The 6,454-nt window shown below is 52.0% G+C and overlaps 1 long non-coding RNA gene across 1 annotated transcript in view; it reads left to right on the top strand.

Moving 5' to 3' along the window:
- The window catches only part of LOC108803790, a 17,814-nt gene extending 12,765 nt beyond the window's left edge, over positions 1-5,049 (top strand). The window contains exon 3 of the long non-coding RNA XR_001942301.1: positions 4,971-5,049. This is a non-coding gene — a long non-coding RNA (uncharacterized LOC108803790). The remainder of the gene's footprint in view (positions 1-4,970) is intronic.
- Positions 5,050-6,454: the final 1,405 nt, after the last annotated feature.

Genomic DNA, 6,454 nt, shown 5'->3' with positions numbered 1-6,454 from the left:
ATCTTTTTGGTTATATTTTTTGGTTCTCTTTAATTTTTTCGGAGGGGGGAATTCTTCCGGTGCTGTTCCAGGAAGGCACTGTCTATTTTACTCTTCTATATTATTCTTATTATTATTATTATTAGGGGGGGAAAAATAAAAAAAAAAAATAAAAAAAGGCATTTTAACTTTGTACTTGAAATAAAATACACAAAAAATCTTCAAAAAAATAAAAAAAAAGAGCAAGCGAAAGATTTTCTGTGTTTTAGCCTAGACATTGAACTAGTTGGTGCTTTAACTCTTTGTGACAATGATGTATACTGAACTGAAAATGAAACTATGTAGAGCATTTGATAACTTTTACTGTTACATATGACAAATGTATCATGTTTTATCCATGTTAGAAGCCGGTCTCTGTTGTCGTTTTTGTTTTTCGATAACCCCCCCACATTCCGTGCGCGCGAAGGTAACATACGTGTGTGTGTCTGCTTTTCCTTTTTTCGATCATATTATGTCCTCTCTCTCTCTCTCTCATTGCCCCGTTTCAGCCTGCCCGTGTTATGACTGTGACTTCTATACGTGCGTCATGCTTACTCCAATTGCTTGACCAGGTGAATGACGCCGAAGAAAAAAAACACAAAAAAATAATAATAATGATGATAAATTAGTCAAAGCGTGGTAGTCTGGCTGGAGATAAAAAGCTGTTTCTTGTGCGTGTTACTGAACCGATCGTATTTCCACGTGTGAAGTTAGAATGTTTTAAGTGTCGAAGGCCCGAGTCTGAATCTCTCCGGCCCGCTTCGAGCATTTGCCGGGTAAGCCTGCGGGGGGTGGGGGGGGGAGGCGAGTGACGCAGGTTGGCGACTGATCCCACGAGCGTGGCGTTTTCGTAGAGTCGCCTGCGGGGGAACATGACATGCGGTTGGTGGCTTTGAACGTCGTCGATGTATCTCAGCCAACATATAAAATGATCACAATTGTTGTCGGCCAACGTTCTGTGCGATGGGAAAGTGTTTTCTGAGATTGAGGATCACGTCCTTTGCTGTGTGCGGGGGATCTGGTCCTCCAAGAGTAGGGGGGACGAGGACTCTTAGAGACCTCCAATGGGCGGAGCTATGACATGGAGCAATGCTGAATATCTCATTTTACATATGCAGGTCCCCCGTGTCACTGTCGGCCGGTTTTCCTTCTATATGATTGGCTGCAAAAGGGGCCACATGTCCGTCACGTTCAACCAAACATAGACTTCCACAGTTCCCGTGTAGAGGAAGACACATACAGTTCCCATGTAGAGGAAGGCCCACGGTTCCCATGTAGAGGAAGGCACACACAGTTTCCATGTAGAGGAAGGCACACACAGTTCCCGTGTAGAGGAAGGCACACAAGTCCCGTGTAGAGGAAGGCACACAAGTCCCGTGTAGAGGAAGGCACACAAGTCCCGTGTAGAGGAAGGCACACAAGTCCCGTGTAGAGGAAGGCACACAAGTCCCGTGTAGAGGAAGGCACACAAGTCCCGTGTAGAGGAAGGCACACAAGTCCCGTGTAGAGGAAGGCACACAAGTCCCGTGTAGAGGAAGGCACACAAGTCCCGTGTAGAGGAAGGCACACAAGTCCCGTGTAGAGGAAGGCACACAAGTCCCGTGTAGAGGAAGGCACACAAGTCCCGTGTAGAGGAAGGCACACAAGTCCCGTGTAGAGGAAGGCACACAAGTCCCGTGTAGAGGAAGGCACACAAGTCCCGTGTAGAGGAAGGCACACAAGTCCCGTGTAGAGGAAGGCACACAAGTCCCGTGTAGAGGAAGGCACACAAGTCCCGTGTAGAGGAAGGCACACAAGTCCCGTGTAGAGGAAGGCACACAAGTCCCGTGTAGAGGAAGGCACACAAGTCCCGTGTAGAGGAAGGCACACAAGTCCCGTGTAGAGGAAGGCACACAAGTCCCGTGTAGAGGAAGGCACACAAGTCCCGTGTAGAGGAAGGCACACAAGTCCCGTGTAGAGGAAGGCACACAAGTCCCGTGTAGAGGAAGGCACACAAGTCCCGTGTAGAGGAAGGCACACAAGTCCCGTGTAGAGGAAGGCACACAAGTCCCGTGTAGAGGAAGGCACACAAGTCCCGTGTAGAGGAAGGCACACAAGTCCCGTGTAGAGGAAGGCACACAAGTCCCGTGTAGAGGAAGGCACACAAGTCCCGTGTAGAGGAAGGCACACAAGTCCCGTGTAGAGGAAGGCACACAAGTCCCGTGTAGAGGAAGGCACACAAGTCCCGTGTAGAGGAAGGCACACAAGTCCCGTGTAGAGGAAGGCACACAAGTCCCGTGTAGAGGAAGGCACACAAGTCCCGTGTAGAGGAAGGCACACAAGTCCCGTGTAGAGGAAGGCACACAAGTCCCGTGTAGAGGAAGGCACACAAGTCCCGTGTAGAGGAAGGCACACAAGTCCCGTGTAGAGGAAGGCACACAAGTCCCGTGTAGAGGAAGGCACACAAGTCCCGTGTAGAGGAAGGCACACAAGTCCCGTGTAGAGGAAGGCACACAAGTCCCGTGTAGAGGAAGGCACACAAGTCCCGTGTAGAGGAAGGCACACAAGTCCCGTGTAGAGGAAGGCACACAAGTCCCGTGTAGAGGAAGGCACACAAGTCCCGTGTAGAGGAAGGCACACAAGTCCCGTGTAGAGGAAGGCACACAAGTCCCGTGTAGAGGAAGGCACACAAGTCCCGTGTAGAGGAAGGCACACAAGTCCCGTGTAGAGGAAGGCACACAAGTCCCGTGTAGAGGAAGGCACACAAGTCCCGTGTAGAGGAAGGCACACAAGTCCCGTGTAGAGGAAGGCACACAAGTCCCGTGTAGAGGAAGGCACACAAGTCCCGTGTAGAGGAAGGCACACAAGTCCCGTGTAGAGGAAGGCACACAAGTCCCGTGTAGAGGAAGGCACACAAGTCCCGTGTAGAGGAAGGCACACAAGTCCCGTGTAGAGGAAGGCACACAAGTCCCGTGTAGAGGAAGGCACACAAGTCCCGTGTAGAGGAAGGCACACAAGTCCCGTGTAGAGGAAGGCACACAAGTCCCGTGTAGAGGAAGGCACACAAGTCCCGTGTAGAGGAAGGCACACAAGTCCCGTGTAGAGGAAGGCACACAAGTCCCGTGTAGAGGAAGGCACACAAGTCCCGTGTAGAGGAAGGCACACAAGTCCCGTGTAGAGGAAGGCACACAAGTCCCGTGTAGAGGAAGGCACACAAGTCCCGTGTAGAGGAAGGCACACAAGTCCCGTGTAGAGGAAGGCACACAAGTCCCGTGTAGAGGAAGGCACACAAGTCCCGTGTAGAGGAAGGCACACAAGTCCCGTGTAGAGGAAGGCACACAAGTCCCGTGTAGAGGAAGGCACACAAGTCCCGTGTAGAGGAAGGCACACAAGTCCCGTGTAGAGGAAGGCACACAAGTCCCGTGTAGAGGAAGGCACACAAGTCCCGTGTAGAGGAAGGCACACAAGTCCCGTGTAGAGGAAGGCACACAAGTCCCGTGTAGAGGAAGGCACACAAGTCCCGTGTAGAGGAAGGCACACAAGTCCCGTGTAGAGGAAGGCACACAAGTCCCGTGTAGAGGAAGGCACACAAGTCCCGTGTAGAGGAAGGCACACAAGTCCCGTGTAGAGGAAGGCACACAAGTCCCGTGTAGAGGAAGGCACACAAGTCCCGTGTAGAGGAAGGCACACAAGTCCCGTGTAGAGGAAGGCACACAAGTCCCGTGTAGAGGAAGGCACACAAGTCCCGTGTAGAGGAAGGCACACAAGTCCCGTGTAGAGGAAGGCACACAAGTCCCGTGTAGAGGAAGGCACACAAGTCCCGTGTAGAGGAAGGCACACAAGTCCCGTGTAGAGGAAGGCACACAAGTCCCGTGTAGAGGAAGGCACACAAGTCCCGTGTAGAGGAAGGCACACAAGTCCCGTGTAGAGGAAGGCACACAAGTCCCGTGTAGAGGAAGGCACACAAGTCCCGTGTAGAGGAAGGCACACAAGTCCCGTGTAGAGGAAGGCACACAAGTCCCGTGTAGAGGAAGGCACACAAGTCCCGTGTAGAGGAAGGCACACAAGTCCCGTGTAGAGGAAGGCACACAAGTCCCGTGTAGAGGAAGGCACACAAGTCCCGTGTAGAGGAAGGCACACACAACAGGCCACTGATGCCAGTTCTGTCCCAAGGGAAACCTTCCCTGTGTGAGGCAAGTAATGTTGAATTGTTGGGGGATTTGCCGACACCTCCCGACCATCCCATGGGGGCAATGGCGGCTTCCTTGTACCCTGAAGGCCCCATGTAGTGGAATATATTGTATTCCGCTAACTGGACGGGGTGATGGCTGTAATAATAGGATTCAGTATATGAATTCATTCATAACAGGGTGACAACACTTCCCAGGGTGACAACACTGTTCACCCTCTTATGGAAAATGGAGAGGAGGAGGAGGAAGGTTTGGCTATCCATTCCACCACCTCCTCCATGGAGGACAACACTGTTCATCTTGCAGTGACATCACAGAAGTGTTGTCACCCTGGAGGAACAATGGATCTCCTGGCAGGATGAATAGATGACACAACTTGGAAGGGAACAAAGCCTGCCGTGTTAATGCTTCTCTGTATTTTCACTTGAATTGAAATATCAATAAAGTTTGTTGATACATTTGTAGAAGGACACGGCTGACCACACACAGGAAAGGGAACATTTCTATTAAAAACAAACCAAAACCGGAGTTACCCTTCAAAGCCACCCTTGAGATGTGTCCCCCCTCAGGCGTCCCTCTACCCCAGGAATGTAGATGTCAGTGGCCCACCCTGCATCCGCCCCTCCCCCGTGGTAATGCTTTAGTCCTTCCCATACGGAGACCCGTTCCGTCATAGAGCAGCGTTACTTTTATTTTGTTCCAGATCTGCTATTTATTGACATTGTACATTTCACCACGTGGTTGGTGGACGAAGGCGCGCAGGGGGAGGGGAGACTCTCGGAGGGGACGTGGAGCCTTCTTTTGCTGGCGTTCTGTTGTTTCTCTGTGTACTTGATGCTCGTGGTATAGCTGTATATGACATGTGGGGGCTCTCTGCCTGCAGCAGATGGTCGCTCTGTATCTTCACCTCATTATTATTTTTTGGTGCCCAGAAAAATAAAGAAAAATAAAACAGTTGAATATGACGTGTCCTCCTGTGGTCTTTGTGAGCTCTTAGGGACCGGTGACGTGTCCTACTGTGGTCTTTGGGAGCTCTTAGGGACCGGTGATGTGTCCTCCTCTGGTCTTTGTGAGCTCTTAGGGACCGGTGATGTGTCCTCCTCTGGTCTTTGTGAGCTCCTAGGGACCGGTGACGTGTCCTCCTGTGGTCTTTGTGAGCTCCTAGGGACCGGTGACGTGTCCTCCTGTGGTCTTTGTGAGCTCCTAGGGACCGGTGACGTGTCCTCCTGTGGTCTTTGTGAGCTCCTAGGGACCGGTGACGTGTCCTCCTGTGGTCTTTGCGAGCTCCTAGGGACCGGTGACATGTCCTCCTGTGGTCTTTGTGAGCTCCTAGGGACCGGTGACGTGTCCTCCTGTGGTCTTTGCGAGCTCCTAGGGACCGGTGACGTGTCCTCCTGTGGTCTTTGCGAGCTCCTAGGGACCAGTGATGTGTCTTCCTCTGGTCTTTGTGAGCTCCTAGGGACCGGTGACGTGTCCTCCTGTGGTCTTTCTGAGCTCCTAGGGACCGGTGACATGTCCTCCTATGGTCTTTGTGAGCTCCTAAGGACTGGTGACGTGTCCTCCTGTGGTCTTTGTGAGCTCCTAGGGACCGGTGACATGTCCTCCTGTGGTCTTTGTGAGCTCCTAGGGACCGGTGACGTGTCCTCCTGTGGTCTTTGTGAGCTCCTAGGGACCGGTGACGTGTCCTCCTCTGGTCTTTGTGAGCTCTTAGGGACCGGTGACGTGTCCTCCTCTGGTATTTGTGAGCTCCTAGGGACCGGTGACGTGTCCTCCTCTGGTCTTTGTGAGCTCTTAGGGACCGGTGACGTGTCCTCCTCTGGTATTTGTGAGCTCCTAGGGACCGGTGACGTGTACTCCTGTGGTCTTTGTGAGCTCTTAGGGACCGGTGGCTGCTGCGGCAACGTCGTCCTCGTCCCATCGCCGCGGAATCGGATATTGAAGTCTCGCCCTGTGCACCGCGAGGAACCATCTAGCGGTCCACTTCATGAACTCTGCGAAGGCTTTACATCGGCCTTCCTCGACCTCAACGTGGAGGAACCACGGAAATAAACCCTCAGGTCTCAGGTAACGCCTAATAAGTATCTACAGGACGTGGTACATGAACAGTAAACTGACATATAATAAGAGGTCATGTGATGTACAGAAGTGTATGTGACACCAAAACCTGCTACAAAAACAATTCTCACCAATGATAACATTGCCAGAAATGCAAACAGGAAATTGTGCTCCGTGGGAAGAATGCTCCTTACATTGGGGGTCAGTGGGGG

This window comes from Nanorana parkeri, unplaced genomic scaffold, assembly GCF_000935625.1.
Source record: "Nanorana parkeri isolate BGI_ZX_2015 unplaced genomic scaffold, ASM93562v1 scaffold4208, whole genome shotgun sequence".
Taxonomy (NCBI): domain Eukaryota; kingdom Metazoa; phylum Chordata; class Amphibia; order Anura; family Dicroglossidae; genus Nanorana; species Nanorana parkeri.
The sequence above is the reverse complement of the archived record's forward strand: the minus strand, read 5'-3'. Positions and strand labels throughout refer to the sequence as shown.